Genomic DNA, 24,430 nt, shown 5'->3' on the forward strand with positions numbered 1-24,430 from the left:
AAGGTGGTGGTGACACTTCTTGAACCGTTACAGTCTGTGTGGTGAACGTGCTCCCACAATGTTGTTACGTAGGGAGTTTCAGAATTTTGAACCAACGACGATGAAGGAATGGCGATATATTTGCACGTCAGGTTGCATGTGACTTGGAGGGGAATTTGGAGGTGATGATGTTGCCATGCATCTGCTGCCCTTGTCCTTCCAGCTGGTGAAGGTCAAGGGTTTGGAGGTGCTGCTGAATAAGCCTTGGTAACTTGCTGCAGTCCATCCTCTAGATAGTACACGCTGTAGCCATGGTACGATGGTTGTGGAGGGAGTGGATGTTTAAGCTGGTGGATGGGGTGTCATTCAAGCGGACTGCTTTGTCCTGGTTGGTGTTGAGCTTCTTGAATGTTGTTGCATCTGCACCCGTCCAGGCAAGTGGAGAAGATTCCATCACACTCCTAACTTGTGTCTTGCAGGTGATAGAGAGGATTTGGGATACAGGAGGTGAGCCATTCTCCATAGAATACCCAGCCTCTGACCTGCTCCCATAGCCATGGCATTTATGTGGCTGGTCCAGTTGAGCTTCTGGTCAAATGTGACCCCCAGGATGTTGATGGTGGGGAACTCGGCAACGGTATTGCGATTGAATGTCAAGGAGAGGTGGTTGTTTCTCTCTTGTTGGAGATGACCATTTGTGTGGTGTGTATATTACTTGCCAATTATCAGTTCACTCTTGGATGTTGTCCGGGTCTTGCTGCATGTGGGCATGGACTGCTTGTACTCCACAATCAAATACATGTATTCCTCAATCAATCCTAATTCTGCATCTGACCATATTTAATTTTCCCTATTGCGGGCTCAAATCAACACCTATAACTTCCTCCCCACAATAAGAAAATAAGAAATAGGAGCAGGAGTAGGCCAATCGACCCCTCGAGCCTGCTCCGCCATTCAATAAGATCATGGCTGATCTGATCCTAACCTCAAATTTAAATTCAGGTCCAATTTCCTGCCCGCTCCCCGTAACCCCTAATTCCCTTTACTTCTAGGAAACTGTCTATTTCTGTTTTAAATTTATTTAATGATGTAAAATTTATTTAATGATGTAATTTGTTTAATGAAAACTTCCAAGAAGACAAAGCACTTTAAACGTCCTGCATGATCCTCCCAAAGAAACCTTAATGAGTGATCTTCAGTAAAGTTCCAAAGAGAGTTCAACAATAACAGTTCTTCATTTTCAGTGGATACATTCACTGGGCCAATTGAAATGTCAACCACCAAACAGACAACCTTAAAAGTTGCTTGCAAGCAACCAGATCCTAGGTAAGCCTGTTTGCTTATAGTAGGAACTTTCAATAAAGTGCCCACAGGTTATCAGAACTTTAGGTTTATTGAGGGATTTACTTTATTGATGGGGTAAACTGGTGAATAAATAGCCTCAATGCTAGAGGGCTGGATTGTTCTCAGAATGATGATAAGCATTAAACCTAATTAGTCTCATTAGCAATCTGATAACAGGAAAGTGTTTTATTAGCAAGTAGATATTACAATGTTGTACAAGATACAGCAGATACAAGTGATGTTTACATAATGGAGCTGCATCCTCTAATGTACCATTGCAAACTGTTAATTTAGCATAAACATTTTGATGAGTGCTGTTAGGCTATGAACTCAAGGGATTAAAGAGGAAATCATAATAGAATCTTGAAAAATCAATTTTGATTTTACTTTCTTTTAAAATTTTCGCTTAAACAGTGAGCGCTGATGACATCACTGGGGAATGGGTTTGAAGAAGACGCTGAGCCTTGCAGTGTGAGGGAGGGAGTTAGATTAAAGCTCCGGTGATTGTAATGTTGAAATTATTGAAGTACCTTAGGTTAATGATTGTATCTTTTGTTGTTAATCAGCTCCCTCGCATTATCACATTCACTTACTCACCCTGGACAGTTCCATCAGGGATGCCATTATCATTCTCCATTTAAACAAAAACACTTATATTTTAAAAAGAGAGAGCAAGAAATAGAACAATAGATTGATGTTGATAAAGTTAATGAGAATTGTGTTTTGTAAGAGTACGGCTTTTAAAAAGGATATTGCTACTGAGAGTAGGTGATACAGCGGACAGTAGAGTGGGCAATAGAGTGGATAACACAGTGCTTTTTCACCTCTGAAATCTTGGCTTGAATCCTGCTGGACTGATTGGATGAAAGCTCCCTCTGTATGACCATAATGAATTCCAACATTATATGAATTTGAAGCAGTCTTCACCCAGTCTTCCACGGGTGTGAATCTATAACAACAACAATAACAAAATAACGTGCATTTATATAGTGCCTTTAACGTCGTAAAACATCCCAAGGCACATCACAGGTGTGTTATCAGGCAAAATTTGACACCAAGCCACATAAGGAATTATTAGCTTGGTCAAAGAGGTAGATTTTAAAGAGCGTCTTAAAGGAGGAGAGAGAGGTAGAGTGGTGGAGAGTTTTAGGGATGTAATTCCAGAGCTTAGGGCCTAGGCAGCTGAAGGCATGGCTTCCAATGGTGGGGCAAAGGAAATTGGAGATGTGCAAGAGGCCAGAATTGGAGGAGCGCAGAGATCTCGGAGAGTTGTAGGGCTGCAGGAAGTTATAGAGATAGGGAGGGGCGAGGCCATGGAGGGATTTTAACACAAGGGTGAGAATTTAACATTTAATGGCACAGCATAAAGTTGCTAATAATTCAACTGTAATCAGAACTAAATTGACACTCTTACTCAAGGGAGGTCAGAGAGTAACTGATGTGAGAGCTGAGAATGTCAAATTGAGAGGAGAGTGGAGGGGTGTGGCTTTATTGAGGTTGGATTTGAGGCACTGTGTCTAAGCAATGTAAAAGGAATTCTGCATCTAATTGTGCTGTACCCGACCTGGAAATGCTTCATGTTTATGCTCGATCTTAAAAGTGGAAATGTTTCACTCCCTACCACTGATATCCACCCCCTCAAAAAATGCTAATTAAAAAAGGGACGTCCTTAAAATGTCACTTGTGATAGAAAAGGAGCATTCTTCTAAATCTCTGCAAAGTACTTGTCTGCAAAGGATTCTGAACTCACCTGACTGAATATGGGAAAGTGTACCAAATGGACTTGTTAGAGGTCTGGAGTATTTTTATCAAGCTTAAATTTTGAAATATCATAAAAACATATAGAGTTACATAATTAAAAAGTCATGTTTGTGACTTCCTTGTAGTAATGCAGGGTTAGGAACATACGAACAGGAGTAGGCCATTCAGCCCCTCAAGCCTGCTCCATCATTTGATAAGATCATGGCTGATCTGTGATTTAGCTCCATATCCCTTAATACCTTTGGTTGCCAAAAAGCTATCTATCTCAGATTTAAATTTAGCAATTGAGCTAGTATTAATTGCCGTTTGCGGAAGAGAATTCCAAACTTCTACCACCCTTTGTGTATAGAAATGTTTTCTAATCTCACTCCTGAAAGGTCTGGCTCTAATTTTTAGACTGTGCCCCCTACTCCTAGGGCTCGATTTTGGCGTCGGGTTTCCGGCGGGTTTCCAGCGGGGGGGCCCGGAAAATCCCAATATCCGGTCACGTGACCTGGTTGCGACGAAATCCCGGCCACTTCCGGGTACCGCGCTGACGTGCGGGGCTGCGCGCGCAAGCCCCGCTGGTGGGAATCCCGCAGGCAATTAAAGCCAGCGGGGTTCCACTTGAGTGTACTTACCTTGCTCGTTGAGGTCAGTTAATGAGCTGAATCAGCTGTCAAAAGAGGAAGTGTGGGATTTTAGGTTCAAGGCAGTGAGCTTCACACACTGGGGGAAACAGTCTCTCTCCAACCAGGCGTGTTGCAGCCAGCAGCCTGTGGCAGGTGCCAAGGTGCACTCCACGGGGGACAGCCCTCACCCACGCAGGAGGCCACCGCGTCACATAGGGCAACCCCTGCCCCCCACCACCCCCCGCCAAGCCAGAGGACAGACCGACACGAAACCGCAGCCCCAGTCCGAGGAACCACCCACCTACCCTGCACAACCCCTCAGACCAACACCTGCCAGATGGGTGGTGTGTGGACACCCTCGGAGGACGAAGAGCATGACCAGCCCCAGCAGCCTCGCAGTCCACGCCGTCCGCCGCAGAGACGTGGATCCCCCCAACACGGTGTTGTTGCACGCCCACCTGCACAGCAGGAGGGAGGGCTACCGCAGAGAGAGACGCATCGCAGAGGGCACTACCCTCGCCACAGGGTCCACAGACCGAGGCGCAGCTCCCCGGACCTCTCCGAGCAGCAGTGCACAGGGAGGCGCAGATTCGCTCGACATGTAGTCGTGGAGATCTGCAGGCTCTTTCATGCCGAGCTGCTCCTGGCTGGCCCCAGCACCAACTGCTTACCTGTCGCTGGCAAAGTCACCACTGCCCTCCACACCTTCTCCTCCGCATCCTTCCAGGGTGCAGCCGGCTACACCGCCGATGTCTCTCAGTCGTCTGCGCGGACGAGCCCTGCAAATACACCTGCACCTACTCTGCAGTAACACGATGGGTGGCATCAGTGGTGGGTCCTCATAGTGATACCCAGGAGCGGGCATTATTGGACACAACGGACAGGATTCGCGGAGACATGGCAGTGGTGGTGTCAATATAATGTGTGCTGTTTGTTGCTCTGAAATTCAATATAGGTAACACCCATGACAAACCCTCAGACACCCTTGTGCACCCCCTTCATGCTCACGACACGTTTGCCTTACGCTGCCTACTGCACATATGTGATGCATGCCCTGTGGCTGCAGCACAGGTGGTGGCAGGTTGAGTGAGGCTGGCCATGAGGGAGATGCACGAGAGGGTGAGTATGGGATGGAGCAATGAGATTGTATGAGGATTGGGTTGCGTGTTAGTGGCAGGATGAGTACTGGCGAGGTGAGTAGGTGGAGGTAAGATGAGGATGGGGTTTGAGTGGGTATGAAGGGTGATATTACAGAATAGTGTTGGCGGTGCCGAAGGAGATGTGGGGTGGGGGCAGTGTTGTGGCAGACGGAGTGTAGGGGAAAGACTTCGTGTTCTCACTGCGGCTGACCTACTGCGGTCATTGCAGCGCCTCCTGCACTGTAAGCAGGTGGGCCATATGTTGGTGGCGCAGGTGACCCCCTCTGCCACCTCGAGCCAGGCCTTCTTGGTGGCAGAGGCAGGCCGCTTCCTCCCGCCCGCCGGGGGGAAGATCTGTGTCCTCCCCCTCCTCCTCACCCCATCTGATGATACCTGGGGTGAGGCATCATTAAACTGGGAGCAGCCTTCCCCCTGGGCTGCTCCATGCTGCAATTTGTTCCATTGGTTGCAGCATCTGTCAGTGGAGGACTGCCTCTTTAACTAGAGAGCCTCCAGCTGACAGATCGTACTGCGCATGCGCAGCCCGACCGACGCGCAGGCCAACGCCGTGGACCCCGGAAGAGCAGGTAATTGATTCCTATTAGTGGGTTGCCTGCTACGATCGCGCGGGCAACCCACTAATTTCGCCGAGCGTGTTGACCACGCTCCCGGAGGACCACCCGCTGGGAACCCGCAGGCCTGCTAAATTCGAGCCCCTAGAATCCCCAACCAGTAGAAATAGTTTCTCTCTATCAACCCTATCTATTCCTCTTAATATCTTATAAACTTCGATCAGATCACCCCTTAACCTTCTAAACTCTGGAGAATACAACCCCAATTTGTGTAATCTCTCCTCGTAACTTAACCCTTGAAGTCCGGGTATCATTCTAGTAAACCTACGCTGCACTCCCTCCAAGGCCAATACGTCCTTCCGAAGGTGCGGTGCCCAGAACTGCTCACAGTACTCCAGGTGCGGTCTAACCAGGGTGGGAGTTGAAAACAGTTGTTTGTATTGGAGGTTATGAATGAATTTCATACCCATCTCACTATTTCTGGAATTTGGTGGGTTTGTGCCAAAATAGCATTTGTAGTGAATCAATAGTTTATTTAATGCTCACTCTGATATGCTGTGAAGTGTTGCAAAATCTACTCTGTAACGATATATTGGAAGAGGTGAATAATGAATGTTGCAGCACAAGGCATGTTACAAGGGAGGCTTATTTTCATATAGTCCTTCATCACTAAGGAAGCCAGACTTGTGTTTATAGAAGCAGACTAAAATTCAGGGAATTGTACAGTGAGCAGCTAATGCAATTTTAATGGCTTGATCTCTGATTCAAACTGGATATAAATCCATGTCTAGTCCAGTATAACAAAATGCTGTATTATGTTGAATGGTTATGAAGTTTCTATTACTCCTAAGAATAGAACTCATTTTTACCCACTCCATAACCAGCAGACCATAAAGCAGGTGAAGCATGCAGCCATTAATTGGAGGTCATACATGGGGAAAATTGACAGTGTATTAAATTGCATTAATTGCAAACTCAATTTAATAACCAATGAAACATTTTATATGCTTTATTTTCCATTAATAAAACGAGTATGGAAGAATTTACCCTTTTTCCTACCCACTAATACAGATGACAACTGGCACAAGGTCACGTGGGTCGACCCATGACCTTTGGCCCTTTATGGATATGGCGGTGCAAATTTCCAATACATTTGGTGTGTATGTGATGTGAGCACAAGGCATTAGTTAAAGAAAGTAACAAATTAACCCTCAGCTATTTTGAAATACTTACTTGATTGGATGTATAAATCTAAACAATCCAATCAAATATTCATAACCAAAGATCTAGTTTTCTGATTGGATTGTTTGAATCTGAAAAGGAGATTTTCTGATCCCAGGTCAGGTTTGCTGTGAAATTTTGAATGTGTGTAAAAGTGGAAGAGTTCTTGTGAGACCTTTTCTGAAAAGCTTGTGAATCACCCTTTCATTATCTTACATCATATCAGCCAAGTTGTTGTGTCTATGGGGGGTGAATTTAAACCCCAAGAACGGGTGGGTTGGGGGGGGGTGGGAGTTGAAAACAGTTTTTTTTTGGGTCGCGACCGCAAAAAGTTTGGACTTGGCATTCCCAGTGGGAAGCCTGTACTTTTCTGCACCGATGTTAAACCCGGAAATAAAGCCGGGTTGTGGTCACGACCCAAAAAACAACTGTTTTCAACTCCCACCTGCCCCCCAACCCACCCATATCTCCAAATGCTCTTTGGTTGGAAATTTTTAATTCAGTTTGTGAAGAGTGATGCACATTCTGTCTCTGTGAGCACGAAACACTCTTCACATGAAAGATTTGAGACAGAGAAACCATTCAGTTTCTATATGTGGAAACATAAAGGTTCAGTGTGTTACATAAAGCTGTTTTATTTCAGCATTATGAAACTTGTGGGATGTATTAAAACAGAAATTAAATAACACTCCTCTGTTTCCATAAAATTTCCTTGAATGGCATGCAGAAAATTGAGACATCTTGTACACTGGAATGATACTGTCACAGTTATTATTGATGGTTTAAGTTCAATTGTTCAGAACTTGTGCATTTAATAACTATCATAAATATATTTTTGTTATATTTAGTTTATAGAATTTTACTGCACAGAAGGAGGTTATTATGCTCAGAATGGCCGCACCAGCTCTTTGAAAAAGATTTAGTTCCATTCCCTTGACCTTTCATCATACTCTTCTTAATGTTTTCTTTTTCAAATACTTATCCATTCCCTTTTAAAAGCAGTTATGGATTCTGCTTCCACCACTGTTTGTTTCTGGTAGACCATTCCTGATCCCAACAATCCTCCGTCTAAAAACAAATTCTCAAGTCTCCCTTCGTTCATCAACAACAACAACAACAACAACAACAACAACTCACACTTATATAGCACCTCTAATATAATAGAACATCCCAAGGCGCTTCACAGGAGCATTACCAAACAAAATTTGACACCGAGCCACATAAGGAGATATTAGGACAGTCAAAGAGGTAGGTTTTAAGCATCGTCTTAAAAGAGGAGAGAGAGATGGAGAGGCGGCGAGGTTTAGGGAGGGAATTCCAAAGCTTAAGTCCTAGGCAGCTGAAGGCATGGCCGCCAATGATGGAGCGATTAAAATCGGGGATGTTCAAGAGGCAAGAATTGATCTTCAACTTACACCCTCTAATTATCAACTCACCCACCTGTGGAAATAGGTTTTCCCTATTTACCATATCAAAGCTTTTCCCCTCTTGAACACCTCTATCAGGTTTCCTCTTAACCTTTTCTATTCTAGTGATAAACCATCCCAGGTGATCTAGACTATTCTCATATCTAAAGTCTCTAATCCTTGGTAGTACCTTAGTAAATCTCTTCTGTATCCTCTCCAAGGCCTTGACATCATTCTTAAATTAGGATGTCCAAAACTGGATAGAATACTTTAATTGTGGTCTAACCTATAGGTTTAGCATTTTATAAAACCTGGAATTGCAGACATTTTTTTTACAGATTTATCAACTAGTCCTCCTAGTTTTAAAGATTTGTGTATCAGAACCCCCAGGTGTTTCTGCTCTTCTATTCGTTTTAAAGTTTTACCATTTAATATATATTTCCTCTCCTTATTCTTGCTCCCTTTTTCTTTGCATTGAATTTCATCACAAATCGATCTGACCAATCTCCTAGCCTATCTACGTCCTCCTGAAGTCACTTACAATCCTTTTCACAGTTAATCAAGCTTTCTATTTTTGTGTTGTCTGCAAATTTTGATATTGTGCCCTCTATAGAGAACCCAGGTGATCTATATATACTGGAAAGAGCATTGATCTTAACAGTGAAAAATAGCCATTAACCACTGTTCTCTGTTTCTCTCGTTTTGTCACTTTTCTATCCATGGTGCTACATTCCCTTAATACCATGCAGCTTAATTTTACCGACAAGCATCCTATGTAGCAACTTATCAAATGCCTTTTGAAAATCCATTTACACAAACATCCACTGCAATTCATTTATTAATTCATTCAGTTATTTCCTCAGATCTGCAAAAATTTCCCACGTTAACTCTTTGCTGGGGTGTAGTCCATGGATGCTGGTTATCTTCCAGAGTCAAAGTATTCATCTTAATTTGTAGATGCTTGTTTTCATAGATTATGATGTATTTCAAGGGTATTATGTGAGGATTTGTTAATATATCGTCATTTAAAGGCCACTATTGATCCAACGTAATGCAACAGAAATTAGATCAGACAATAATTTCACATCAACCCAATTGAAATTTCCTTCTTTGTCAAGGCATCGATGGAGATGCCATTGCAGCAAAACAAATAAGCTAAATATCGACCCTGTAGCTCAGAACTTATGAAATTTATTAATACTGCTACATACAGGTATTTAGGCATGGCAAGAATATCATTGGGATTATAAACCTAGTAGAACATTCAGCTGATAAATCCATTAGCAATAATGACTGAAATCTGGTTGGAAAAATAACGCTGAGTTCACGATGCATGCTGTTACTAATGTGCAAATTGACCAGCAAGTTCAGGCGAAGAAGAGATACACCGTGAGTTGCAAACTGCCATAACTTGCTGGTCAATTTACGCCGCTCTGCCGTTTGCCTCTCACTACCGTCAGCTCTCCCTTAACCTCCCCATTATTTTTAAGAATTGCTGCATTTGCACATTAAACACACCACAGAAAGTTAGGGCTTGTACATAACAGCTTTTTAACCCTTTTAATGATGTTAACGCACCGCCAATCAACTTCGCTGGCCCAGAAAGGCAACAATTTAAACTGTTGAGTCTCATTCCTGCATGTAGTAAATTCTTCTTAGAGATTTAAATTTTTTCTTACTTTTCCTTTCAGTCTCTTTTCTCTCTCTCTTAATCCAATCTTTCTTTCCCCTCTCTTTATTTCTCTTTCTGCACCTGATTTGATTTGAATTCACCCTCCTTCTCCATCGATCCTCTGTTTCTTTCTCAACCTTTAAATCTCATTGGTTAAGGAGATAGACTGTTGGTCCCATCGATCACCAAGGTCCCAGATGCCCCCATTGCCCTCATTATCAGCTCGCACTTCCAGCAACTTACAGGGCAAAAAAATTTTCAAGCTGAAGGGTGCAGGAAAAAAACTAACTTAACAGGGCACGCCGCAAGATGCCCCACTTCAGTAAGATTTGGGCCATTGTTGTCGGAGGAGGAAAATGGTGTAAAATGCACTACTGGCAGCACTGATGCCCCCGATTAGTAATAATGTTAAATGAAAAGCTAGCTCCACATGTTCATACTGCCCAAAGGGTATCAACACATGAGTTTCGTCCTTGAAATGATCTATTGAGTCTTAACTACAGTGGGGATAAACTCTGATTCCACTTCAGCCCTTGTAGCTCTCCGCCAATATTCAACATTGCTCTCCATCTTAGTTTGATTTGCTCACATTTTACTAGGCAGTACAATCATTTTTGTCCTTTGAACATTGAAGGTACACTGCTGTTTGCGGAAAGACATGTACATTTTTTGTTGTGCACGTCTCCAAGAAGAATCCCATTGTGACAAAGATTTCTGCCCAATCCCTTGACCTGTCTTTTCAGGTGATGGTGGACCATTTCCAGAAATTTTACAATTTCTGATTTCCAGACTTCACAATTTTTCTTTCTGTCTACAAAAAAAATGTGCATTTATAATGCTGAATATTATCAAGTAGTGCTTAAAATTTGCTGAATCCATAGTTCATTTCAATAACTTAATTAGATTGGAGTTCAAGAGCAGGGGAGCTCTCCCCAGTTTCCTGGCCAATATTTATCCCTCAACTAACATCACTAAAAGAGATGACCTGACCATTTATCACATTGCTGTTTGTGGGACCTTGCTGTGTGCAAAATTGGCTGCTGTAGTTCCTATGTTACAACAGTGACTACACTTCAAAAGTACTTCATTGGGTGAAAAACTCTTTGGGCTGTCCTGGGGTCATAAAAAGCGCTATATAAATGCAGGTCCTTTCTTTTTCTTCTATTTATTTTCTTATATGTAACCTAACAATGATGCACTCAAGACTCAAATGACTTGGACTTGGGAATACAGGGCACAATTTCAAAAATTTGCAGGTGACACAAACTTGGAAGTGTAGTAAACAGTGAGGAGGATAGTAATAGACTTCAAGAGGACATAGACAGGCTGGTGGAATGGGCGGACACATGGCAGATGAAATTTAATGCAGAGAAGTGGGAAGTGATGCATTTTGGCAGGAAGAACGAGGAGAGGCAATATAAACTAAATGGTACAATTCTAAAGGGGGTGCAGGAACAGAGACCTGGGGCTATATGTGCACAAATCTTTGAAGATGGCAGGACAGGTTGAGAAAGCGGTTAAAAAAGCATACTGGATCCTGGGCTTTATAAATAGAGGCATAGAGTACAATAACAAGGAAGTTATGTTGAACCTTTATAAAACACTGGTTCGGCCACAACTGGAGTATTGCATCCAATTTTGGGCACCGCATTTTAGGAAGGATGTGAATCCTTAGAGAGGATGCAGAAAAGATTTACTAGAATGGTTCCAGGGATGAGGGTCTTCAGTTATGTGGATAGACTGGAGAATCATAGAATGGTTATGGCACAGAAGTAGGCTATTCGACCCATGGAGTCTGAGCCGGCTCTCTGCAAGAGCAATCCAGCTAGTCCCACTCCCCCGCTCTTTCCTCGTAGCTCTGCAAATTTTTCTCCTTCAGGTACCTATCTAATTCCTTTTGAAAGCCACACGAGCTGCAGCGGTTCAAGAAGGCGGCTCACCACCACCTTCTCAAGGGCAATTAGGGATGGGCAATAAATGCTGGCCTCGCCAGCGAATCGCCCAAATCCCATGAACGAATAAAAAAAAATTGACCCTGCTTCCACCACCTCCTCAGGCAGTGCATTCCAGATCCTAACCACTCGCTGCATAAGAAAGTTTTTCCTCATGTTGCCTTTGGTTCTTTTGCCAATCACCTGAAACCCGTGTCCTCTGGTTCGCGAACCGTCTGCCAGTGGAACAGTTTTTTTTTTATTTACCTTGTCTAGAAGCTGGGGTTGTTCTCCTTCGAGCAGAGAAGGTTGAGAGGAGATTTGATAGAGTGTTCAAAATCGTGAAGGGTTTTAAGAGAAACTGTTCCATTGGTGGAAGAGTCAAGCATCAGAGGACACAGATTTAAGGTGGTTGGCAAAAGAACCAAAGATGACACGAGATAAAACTTTTTTACACAGCGAGTAGTTATGATCTGGAATGCGCTGCCTGAAAGGGCGGTGAAAGCAGATTCAATCATGGCTTTCAAAAAGGAATTGGATAAATATTTGAAGGGAAAAAATTTGCAGGGCTACGGGGAAAGAGCGGGGGAATGGGACAAACTGGATTGCTCTTACAAAGAGCTGGCATGGGCTCGAAGGGGCCAAATGACCGCCTCCTGTGCTGTAACCATTCTGTGATAAGGCTGCATTGCCATAAGTTTGTCACTGGAATTTCATCACCTGCAATCTTCAGGTGCTTCTGTATAATGCCAATGCCCACTCCCTCCCGGTATATAGTTTCTGATTGACGTCTAGGGTATTAGTCAGAAGCACATTTTCCTATAGTGGAAGTGTTGGTACAGTGGGTGGAGTAGCATACTGGCTATGGTGCAAGGCTAACCACGCAAAAGCTGTAAGTTTAAATCCCATCGTGGGAATTGAATTCAATAAGTCTGGTAATTTGTGAGCTGGCACTAGAAGAAATGACCATGAAAGTTGCCAGATTGTCATTAAAAAATGGTTCATTGTCTGGAGAAGGAAACCTGCCATCCCCACCTGGTCTGGCCTACATGTGACTCCAGTCCCCTCTGAACTGGCCTAGCAAGCTGTCAATTATTACAAAGCCTGCCGCCACCTTCTCAGGGCAGCCAAGGATGGGCGATAAATGTGGCTTTGCCACTGCCACCCGCGTGCTGAGAACAAATGAAAGTCTTGCCCGTGGACTTGTAGTATCATATTTGGGTATCTGTAATCTCACTGTTCTATATATAAATTAAAGCCATAGTTAAGTCAGGAAATTTTCATGTAGGATCAGTAAATTTAACAATTAGGAATGTTGTCTTGTTGCTTGTTTGGACTGCAGAAAAATTTATATTTGCAGCAATGCCCTTTCTGATCATTTTGTTTTGCTTTTTTTAAATTAAAAACGTCAATGAAAATAATTAATGTGTAGCAATGAGCTCCATTGGTGACATTTTGATATTGTCACGTCTTGTTGCTAAAGTATATGTTTCTGTGTGTACAAGCACTGCAGAAAATCTTACATGTCTCTCCACCATGGCAGCAGTTCCTCTTTAAAAGAACATTTTACAGTTGGATCAGACTGAGTGCTGGGAAGCTTCCAGATAGAACCATCTGGAGACAGTCAAACTGTAGAGGTTGTATAAGCTGGGTGGAAAGACATGGGTTCCTTTATAATCTCACTGAAAGGAAAGTGTATAGAATCAAATTGCCACATATATGAAGCACTGTGTTTAATGCTTTAACACTGTTGGTAAAATGTAGCCATGGATCAGACGAACTGTTTAGACACTTGATTTGACATCATGAATGGGGGTATTGAGTTGTGGAGAGCACCATAGAAAATATCTACTCCTGGATGGACACGTGTCAGTAGTTTGAAAGAATAAAACACACTACCAAAAGGGCAACAGAGAGATTAAAAGATTTGACATGGTAGATAGAAAGAAACTATTTCCTCTGGTAAGGGAGTCCAGAACAAGGGGACATGACCTTAAAATTAGAGCCATGCCATTCAGGGGTGATGTCAGGAAGCACTTCTTCACACAAAGGGGAGTGGAAATCTGGAACTCTCTCCCCCAAAAAGCTGTTGAGGCTGAAGGTCAGTTGAAAATTTCAAAACTGAGATTGATAGATTTTTGTTCGGCAGGGGGATTAAGTGATATGGAACTAAGGCGGGTAGATGGAGTTAAAATAGAAATCAGCCATGATTTAATTGAATGGCGGAACAGGCTCGAGGGGCTGAATGGCCTACTCTGGTTCCTCTGTTCCTCCCTAAGTCACTTACAACATTTTCAAACTACTAACTGCTTAGCCTTTGGCTCTCCGTTCACCACCATACCTGTGCAGCAGTCGAATTGATTAAACAATTCCTCATGTCTACTTCCATTGTCCTTCATTGTTATCATTCCCCCGGGACAGCCCCATCATCAGCCCAAGTCCAAGCAGTGCAAGAATGAGTTGATGTACCCGAGTCATAGCCATCATCACCAGATCTGGTTTGATGCACCAAGCTCTACTGTGCCTCACTTTCCTCTACCAAACCTGCTTACTACTCCTGGATCATCCTGGAGGAAAGGTAACACCAGGTTCTTTTTCTCTATTACCACCCACCTCCTTCAAACCTTCTCCCCTGCCCTTCCCACCCTCATCTCCAACAACAAGTGTGAGGAGCTCATGGATTTCTTCATCAGTAAGATCAAGACCATCTGTTCAGCTGCTTCCCACCAGCTCGTTTCCTCCTAAGCCCAATCCCCTGTCCTCCGCTCATTCTAGCCTGGAACTGTCCCTCTCTTCCATCCCCCATCCTCTTCAGGCTCTTCACAACCATGAGCCTTGTCTCCTACGCCCTCAACCCCATTCACAAGAAAATAACGACCACCCAACGTTTCTTCCTCCTCATGCTAGCTGACATTTCTATAGTGCCTTAAATGTAGAAAAAAGTCCCATGGCGCTTCACAGAGGTGTAAACAAAAAATTGAATACTGAGCTAAAGAAGGATAGATTAAGAAGAGTGACCAAAAGCTTCGTCAAAGAGATGGGTTTTAAGGGAATATTAAAGGAGAGAGTAGTGGCTAAGTGGTTAAAGGCATTGGCTGCCAATGGTGGGGTAAAGGGAGAAGGAGCTGCACAAGAGGCTGTATTCAGAGTAGAAGAGAATTTAGAGGGGGAGGGTGTTGGGGCTGGAGAATGTTAAAGAGATAGGGTGAGGTCATGGAGGAATTTAAACACAAAGATGAGAATTTTAAATTTGAGGCTTTGGAGGACCAATCGCCAATGTAGGACAACAACAACAGGAGTGATGGATGAGCGGGACTTGGTGTGAGATAGGTTGCGGGCAGCAGAGTTTTTAATGAGCCGAAGTTTACAGAAGCTGGAGGGGAACATCCAGGAGAGCATTTGAATAGTTCAGTCTGGAGGTGACAAAGGCATGGATGAGGATTTCAGCAGCAGATGAGCTGAGGCAGGACAGTAGACAATTCCCTCCCCTCAGACACTGACCCTCTCCCTTTTAAAACTGCAGTCATTAACCCTTCTCTGTCTTCACTAGCTATCACTGCATCTCCAACCTCCCTCTCCTTTCCAAGGTTTTGAACATATTATTGCTTCCCACCTCCATGCCCATCTCTCCTCAACTTGGTGACATCACCTGCAGACATGGGTCAGCATATTACAGCTAAATTATTTTCCTTATCTTTAAATCCCAACTGGTTGCAGTATCTGCCAGAATAGCTGGAGTGATGGATGTGATCAGGTCTGCCAAAATAAAATGTGCTGCCCAGAAAATGGAATCAAGCTACAGATGGGCAGGAGTCTACTCTGCCCTGTCTACATAGTAAATGAAAATTTGGTTGGGCAGAAATGGTGATACTGTTAAAATTATTGTTTTGAAAATTTGATCAATTAAAAATTGCTTCGTAGGTAGAATCACAATGTTAGAAATTCAAGTATCAGGGTTGATTAAAAAGTGCTCTATTAATTATAGAGACACACTGACAAAAGGGTAGGTATATGGGCACACGGTGCTTCCAGCCGACACAGAAGACATGCAACGTATTATCATTAAGGTGTTACTGAGATCACAATGTACAGCAACGTTGTGACATCCACATGGAGAGTTTCAGCAAAGGTAAAGATCTTGAATGATTAGTAGACATTCAGCAGAGGATGATTCCTGTTTTAGCAGAAAGAGCTGTATTTCAGAGAGAACAAAATGGTTTCCACACACCATAAATTCTGTCTGCAGGCCAGCTTGTTTGCATGATTTCAAAATTGTAAACAATTTTACAACACCAAGTTATAGTCCAGCAATTTTATTTTAAATTCACAAGCTTTCGGAGGCTACCTCCTTCCTCAGGTGAACGATGTGGAACGATTTTTTTTTTCCACATCGTTCACCTGAGGAAGGAGGTAGCCTCCGAAAGCTTGTGAATTTAAAATAAAATTGCTGGACTATAACTTGGTGTTGTAAAATTGTTTACAATTGTCAACCCCAGTCCATCACCGGCATCTCCACATCATGATTTCAAAATGCCACTTCTCCATGCTTGTTGGTGTCTCAGGGAAGTTGCATTTGGTTCTTATTGGCATTCCATGAGCAAACGCTTTTCCTATTTCAACTTAGATTCTTAAGAATCTGTTGCCAATTCCCCTTCTTGCCAAAGTGGCTGCAGAAGAGAAGTTTAAAAATGAAGAAATTAGGAATAGGAAAAGCTAGCCAGACAGAAACTCTTAGATGGAATGGAAATAAGACTGAGATAAGTTAAATGCAACAGCTGTTAAAGTAGATAATATAATTGGATTCAAGAGGCAATTATTTATCTTCTGGGATAAAGGGACAGGGATTATGGTGAGAAGGCGGATGCATTAAAAGGGTGGGGGCTATTTTGGGACTATGACCTTTTCTCCAGAGGTTTTTTTTATTTGTTCATGGGATGTGGGCATCGCTGGCAAGGCCGACATTTATTGCCCATCCCTAATTGCCCTTGAGAAAGTGGTGGTGAGCCGCCTTCTTGAACCGCTGCAGTCCGTGTGGTGAAGGTTCTCCCACAGTGCTGTTAGGAAGGGAGTTCCAGGATTTTGACCCAGCGACGATGAAGGAACGGCAATATATTTCTAAGTTGGGATGGTGTGTGATTTGGAGGGGTACGTGCAGGTGGTGTTGTTCCCATGTGCCTGCTGCCATTGTCCTTCTAGGTGGTAGAGGTCACGGGTTTTGGAGGTGCTGTCGAAGAAGCCTTGGCGAGTTGCTGCAGTGCATCCTGTAGATGGTACACACTGCAGCCACGGTGTGCTGGTGGTGAAGGGAGTGAATGTTCAGGGTGGTGGATGGGGTACCAATCAAGCAGGCTGCTTTGTCCTGGATGGTGCCGAGCTTCTTGAGTGTTGTTGGAGCTGCACTCATCCAGGCAAGTGTAGAGTATTCCATCACACTCCTGACTTGTGCCTTGCAGATGGTGGAAAGGCTTTGGGGAGTCAGGAGGTGAGTCACTCGCCACAGAATACCCAGCCTCTGGCCTGCTCTTGTAGCCATAGTATTTATGTGGCTGGTCCAGTTAAGTTTCTGGTCAGTGGTGACCCCCAGGATGTTGATGGTGGGCGATGGTAATGCCGTTGAATGTCAAGGGGATGTGGTTAGACTCTCTCTTGTTGGAGATGGTCATTGCCTGGCACTTGCCTGGCGCGAATGTTACTTGTCACTTATCAGCCCAAGCCTGGATGTTGTCCAAGTCTTGCTGCATGCGGGCACGGACTGCTTCATTATCTGAGGGGTTGCGAATGGAACTGAACACTGTGCAATCATCAGCGAACATCCCCATTCCTGACCTTATGTTGGAGGGAAGGTCATTGATGAAGCAGCTGAAGGTGGTTGGGCCTAGGACACTGACCTGAGGAGCTCCTGCAACAATGTCCTGGGGCTGAGATGATTGGCCTCCAAGAACCACTACTATCTTCCTTTGTGCTAGGTATGACTCCAGTTACTGGAGAGTTTTTCCCCTGATTCCCATTGACTTCAATTTTACTAGGGCTCCTTAGTGCCACACTTGGTCAAATGCTGCCTTGATGTCAAGAGCAATCACTCTCACCTCACCTCTGAACTGTACGGGTACAGTAGCATAGTGGTTATGTTACTGGATTAGTAATCCTAGAGGCCTGGACTAATAATCTAGAGTCATGAATTCAAATTCTGCCACGGCAGCTGGGGAATTTAAATTCAATTAATTAAATAAAATCTGGACTTAAAAAAAACTAGTATCATTAATGATGACCATGAAACTACCGGATTATCGTAAAAATCCATCTGTTTCACTAATGTCCTTTAGGGAAGGAAACCTGCCATCCTTACCCGGTCTGGCCTATATGTGTCTCCACACCCACAGCAATGAGGTTTATTCTTAATCACCATTCATTCAGTTGTACAATCTCGCTACAGAAAGTCAGAATAAGAATAAAACCGGATGGACCACCCAGCATCGGACACGACAAAGGCAAGCCAAGCCCAGTCGACCCTGCAAAGTCCTCCTCATTAATATCAGGGGTCTTGTGCCAAAATTGGGAGAGCTGTCCCACAGACTAGTCAAGCAACAGCCTGACATAGCCATACTCATAGAATCATACCTTTCAGCCAACATCCCAGACTCTTCCGTTACCATCCGTGGGTATGTCCTGTCCCAGCGGCAGGACAGACCCACCAGAGGTGGCGGTACAGTGGTGTACAGTCAGGAGGGAGTTGGCCTGGGAGTCCTCAACATTGACTCTGGACCCCATAAAATCTCATGGAATCAGGTCAACCATGGGCAAGGCAACCTCTTGCTGATTACCACCTACCGCCCTCCCTCAGCTGATGAATCAGTCCTCCTCCATGTTCCTCACCAAGAGTGGTTCGGTAGCACCACTGCTGACCGAGCTGGTTGACTCCGGAAGGACATAGCTGCCAGACTGGGCCTGCGACAGGTGGTGAGGAAAAAACCTACTTGACTTCATCCTCACCAATCTACCTGTCGCAGATGCATCTGTCCACGACAGTATTTTTAGGAGTGACCGCCTCACAGTCCTTGTGGAGGCGAAGTCCCTTCTTCACACTGAGGACACCATCCAACGTGTTGTGTGGCACTACCACCGTGCTAAATGGGATAGATTCAGAACAGATCCAGCAGCTCAAAACTGGGCATCCATGTGGTGCTGTGGGCCATCAGCAGCAGCAGAATTGTATTCCAGCGCAACCTGTAACCTAATGGCCCGGCATATTCCTCACTCTACCATTACCAACAAGCCAGGGGATCAACCCTGGTTCAATGAGGAGTGTAGAAGAGCATGCTAGGAGCAGCACCAGGCGTACCTAAAAATGAGGTGCCAACCTGGTGAAGCTACAACTCAGGACTACATGCATGCTTAGCAGAGAAAGCAACATGCTATAGACAGGGCTAAGCGATTCCACAACCAACAGATCAGATCAAAGCTCTGCAGTCCTTCCACATCCAGTCGTGAAAGGTGGTGGACAATTAAACAACTAAGGGGAGGAGGAGGCTCTTTAAACATCCCCATCCTCAATGATGGCAGAGTCCAGCACGTGAGTGCAAAAGACAAGGTTGAAGCGTTTGCAACCATCTTCAGCCAGAAGTGCCGAGTAGATGATCCATCTCGGCCTCCTCCCGATATCCCCACCCTCACAGAAGCCAGTCTTCGGCCAATTCGATTCACTCCACGTGATATCAAGAAACGGCTGAGTGTACTGGATGCAGCAAAGGCTATGGGCCCCGACAACATCCCGGCTGTAATGCTGAAGACTTGTGCTCCAGAACTAGCTGCGCCTCTAGCCAAACTGTTCCAGTGCAGCTACAACACTGGCATCTACCCGACAATGTGGAAAATTGCCCAGGTATGTCCTGTCCACAAAAAGCAGGACAAATCCAATCCGGCCAATTACCGCCACATCAGTCTACTCTCAATCATCAGCAAAGTGATGGAAGGTGTCGTCGACAGTGCTATCAAGCGGCACTTACTCACCAATAACCTGCTCACCGATGCTCAGTTCGGGTTCTGGTGCTGATTGGCCGTAACAATGTTTACAACATTTTTTGGGGGTTATCGCAGCTCTTCTGTTGAATGTGTGGCTGAAGAACAGGAAAACCTCCGCAGAAATCCTTCCACCGCCCACCTGTCCCTTCGGATGAAAAACTTGTAATTGGCAAATCAGTGGCCAGTCTTTAAAGTTACACAGAATTACATAGTATTTACAGCACAGAAACAGGCCTTTTGGCCCAACAGGTCAATGCAAAAACGGTGTTTATGCTCCACATGAACCTCCTCCTAACTTACTTCATCTCACCCTATCAACATATCCCTCTATTTCTTTCTTCCTTGTGTACCTATATAACTTCCCCTTCAATGCATTTGTGCTAATCTCCTGAACTATTCCATGTGGTAGTGAGCTCCACATTCTAGCCACTCTCTGAGTGAAGAAGTTGCATCAGTAACAAAGTTTACACCAGGCCGATTTGCATACAAGTAAGATAAATAGAGCATAAACAGGATGTAAACCCGTGAATTTTCACGATCTAAAAAATCTTTGCTATTTTTCACAAATTACTACACGATCACAAATATTTTCAGACAGCTCAACATTTCACTTGCACAAGACTCTTCAGCAGCACCATGCTGCAAATATATTAAGATGTGAATAATGTGGGAAATATTACAGACTGCAAACTATTTAACTTTGCAAACATAATGAGAAGTAGCATCAGGTAGGCCGGCAGTACCTGTATTTACACACACTGCGACCGTTTCCTCACAGTTTACTTATCAGGCAGGTTTCATGGTTAGCTTTGAGAGACAAGTGTGAATAAAGTACTAAAACAAATTAATTAAACAGCTGGAGAAATCTTAGTGCTCCCATATCAGTGGGAATCCCTGCATGTTATAGGAGAATTAAACTGTATGAAGATAAGAGCAGGAAAACCTCAAAAGCAGGTGATCTGCAGCAAAGCAAGAGATAAAGGGCATGTGCCCTCATGTCCTATTGTAGGCCTGAAGCAGACTGTAATGACTCTTGGGTCAAATGTTCCTGTGTTTGCTCATTTTAGAAATGAGAAAAAGTGATGTAATGGGAGGAGAACGTGCAAAAAGAACACTCCATCCATGTTTAGTACAACTATGAACATTTGTACCCCTCCATTGAAGGACTGAGAAGGCTGGCAGAAAGTGAGAAGAATGTCCAGTTTTGGCTTTTCAAAGGTCATCAATGATGAACCTATGCAATATTCCACAGCTGCACAGACAAATCAAAAAGTATTAGTGAGCTTAACGAAGAAAGAACTTACATTTATGTAGCATTTTTCACAACCTCAGGATGCCTCAAAATACATCCCAGCCAATGAAATACTTTTGAAGTGTAGTCACTTTTGTAATGTAGGGTAACACCACAACCAATTTGTGCACAGCAAAATCCCACAAACAGCAATGAGGTAAATGACCAAATAACTTGTTTTTGGTGGTGTTGTTTGGGGGATAAACTGGGAGAACTCCCCTGCTCTTCTTTGAATAGTGCCATTGGATCTTTTACATCTACATGAGAGGACAAATGGGGCCCTTGTTTACTGCCTCATCTGAAGGATAGCACCTCCGACAATGCTGTACCGCCTCAGTACTGTACTGAAGTGTCAGCCTAGATTATGTGCTCAAGTCTCTGGAGTGAGGTTGAACCCACAACCTTTGACTCAGAGGATACTGCTGATCAAAGGTTGACACAAGAGGAAGAATCACTACAGCCATAAGAGAGGTACTACTCCCAGCAGTAGTGTTAGATTCAGCCACCTAGGGATGACGGAAGAACAGTGCATGAGGAGACTCAGCTCAGTAAAGAGAATGTGACTGAGATGTTCCATGTGGCCTCAACAATCTTGTAGCAACGGTCAACCATCTTCAGTGCACGAGCAGTGGCATTGCCCGCAACTTTAATGCCATAGGCACCCACAGAAACATTTCAGAAGTCAATCAGCTTGTTTGGCTTTTGGACAACCGATACTTTTATTTTCTGCGCAATGAAAGAATAAGACACTGCAAATCTATTTAAAGATGATTAACTTTATTCAGTTGTCAGTGTTGGTAGTATATATGATTCATGTGTTTCGGTGCTGCATTTGCCTCTTGTGTTGTAAACTTTTCGATGTTGGTTGTCGATGTGCCTGATTGCAAAATGCTCTCCTAATTGAGGGAGTAGAACTGGCAGGTGGTTGCATTTCCAACTGGCAAGCTACAAAAAGCCTTTTGCATATTTCTGTGACTCGCCCAAACTGACCTGCTTCAGTCCCAAGGACCTCTGTTGCTGTTGTCATCATGGACTCAATACTTTCAGAGGCAGTGCCTATTGCCACTTGTGCAAAACAATAGGTCACTGACATGTGCCAACAGCTTGTTCCTGTGTTACTCCATGACTGTCACAGGTAGAGGACATCTCCTGACAATGCCCACTGATCTGTTCAAACATAGGACAGTGGGCATCTCTGAGGTTTCAGAATCCCTCACGCATAATTGTCTACAGATATTTTCCAAGAGAGTTGCAGCTGCCCAATGCTGCATCTTGGAGGTTGAACCTCAAAGTTTCTGTAACAGCAGTTTCATGAGAGATGCTGTTACTGTATTCATCGGGGCAGAAAAGGTTGAGGGATCTATTAGAAACATTCGAAATTTTGACATATTTTGAGATTAAATCTTGTTTCCGGGTTTGCCATCCGAAAGCTGCTCAATGGGCGGACAGCGCACCCTCATGACAGACTGTCAGCTGCAGCGTCTAAATTTAAAGGGCCATTGGATTTTGTTGGAGCAAGGAGCAAGAAAACACAATGGAGCAGCACAGGGGCAAGGTTGCTGCACGATTCAGCGATGCCTCACTTGAGGTGCTGCTGGCCGGGGTGAGAAGGAGGAGGGAACTAGTTTACCTGGCCAACAGGAGGAAGCCCCCTGCCTCTGCCATCAAGAAGGCCTGGCTCAAGGTGTCAGAGGAGGTCACGAGCAGGAGCAACATATCCCGCACTTGGGTCCAGTGCAGGAAGTGCTTCAATGACCTAACTAGGTCAGCAAAAGTGAGTACACTTACTGATTCTCCTGCATTCCATGTTGCACATCACAACCCCCCCCCACCCACATCATTCTGCCCTGCCAAGACTACTCCATCACATCACTCCTCACACCCACTTAAGACTCATCCTCAAAATTACCTGCACTTCCTGAGCACTTCCTGACCTCCCCATTTGTGACCCCACCACTCACCCCAGTCCTGATCCAATGTGATGTCTTTGTCTGTTACTCACCCTCTGATGCACCTCTTTCACGGTCAGCCTCACCCAAAGCAATGCATTCATCGGCTGACCACTTCACCATCACTCACTTATGCGTCTGTACTTTCTCCTTTTCTAGAAGAGAGCGCAAAATGCACATGAGAGGGCGAGGACTGGAGGGGGGCCACAACAAATAGTGGCCCTCACAGAGGCGGAGGAGGAGGCCTGGAGATCAGCTGCACCCTCGAGTGCCAGTCTGTCGGGGATGCCGAGACTGGCTCCCCTCAAATATCTGGTGACACAACTTTAACATTCATCACACACAACATGAATTGATCTTAACAGTGATTGGCATGTTGAACACCTCAGTATGCTCATCGCAACATGGCGCTCAAAATTGCTTTCTGTTCTCTTACAGGCCCTTCAACGACCGCAGTGACTGGAAAGGGTGATTCCTCAGAGCAGCCCCAGGCCTATGAGGATGCACCGTCACATCTTAGCGAGCCATCCACCAGCGTAGATACTCACACCTCGGTGGGTCCTAGTAGTCAGTTAGTTGGGTTGGCATCTGGTGAGTCACCACACACAAGTGAGTACGAGCAAACACTGGTGGCAGGGGCAGCTGTGGAGAATCCGTGTCAGTAGGCGCACTCCTCTCCAGGCTCTGCTCAGCTAGACGCAGATGCTGAACCCCGGGGACGACCCTTTAAATGGAGAATGATCAAGGGACAGCAGCACATTTGTGAGGTACTGGAACAGATGCCACGCAAACTCTCCACAATAACGCAGAGGATAGAGGAGTCCAACTCCTGCATTAATGGAATGGTGGCACAGGTACGTGAGGGAATCTCTCAAATAGTGTCACAGGGGCTTGAGGGAATCTCCGAGACACTGTCGCAGGTAACTGCAGAAATGTCTGAGATAGTATCCTTTGGGGAAGGAAACCTGCCGTCCTTACCCGCTCTGGCCTACATGTGACTCCAGACCCACGGCAATGTGATTGATTCTTAATCGTCCGCTGAAATGGCCTAGCAAGCCACTCAGTTGTACAATCTCGCTGCAGAAAGTCACCACACGGACTGCAGCGATTCACCACCTTCTCAAGGGCCATTAGGGATGGGCAACAAATGCTGGCCTTGCCGGCGACACCCACATCCCATGAACGAATAAAAAAAAACATGTAACTGCTGAAATGTCTGAGATAGTGTCGCAGGTAAGTGTGGGAATGTCTGCGATGGAGAGAAGGCTGGCCTCCAATGAGCTTCAAGCACGGCTCACAAATGAGTCCATTCAGGCCCTGACAATGGCCGTTCGGACTCACGGTGAACAACATTCTGCCGCCTTAAACAAGCAGACAGAAACTTTACAACTGGGCTTCCAAGGCATCATACATGTCCTCCAAACTGTTCTCCAGCAGGGTGGTAGGAGTGATGTGGGCCTGGTCCAGGAGAGGGATGATGGCGAAAGGGGACATGGAACATGGAAGTGGGGACGCCATCCAAAGCACACCCACGT

The sequence above is a fragment of the Heptranchias perlo genome, chromosome 26 (assembly GCF_035084215.1).
Source record: "Heptranchias perlo isolate sHepPer1 chromosome 26, sHepPer1.hap1, whole genome shotgun sequence".
Taxonomy (NCBI): domain Eukaryota; kingdom Metazoa; phylum Chordata; class Chondrichthyes; order Hexanchiformes; family Hexanchidae; genus Heptranchias; species Heptranchias perlo.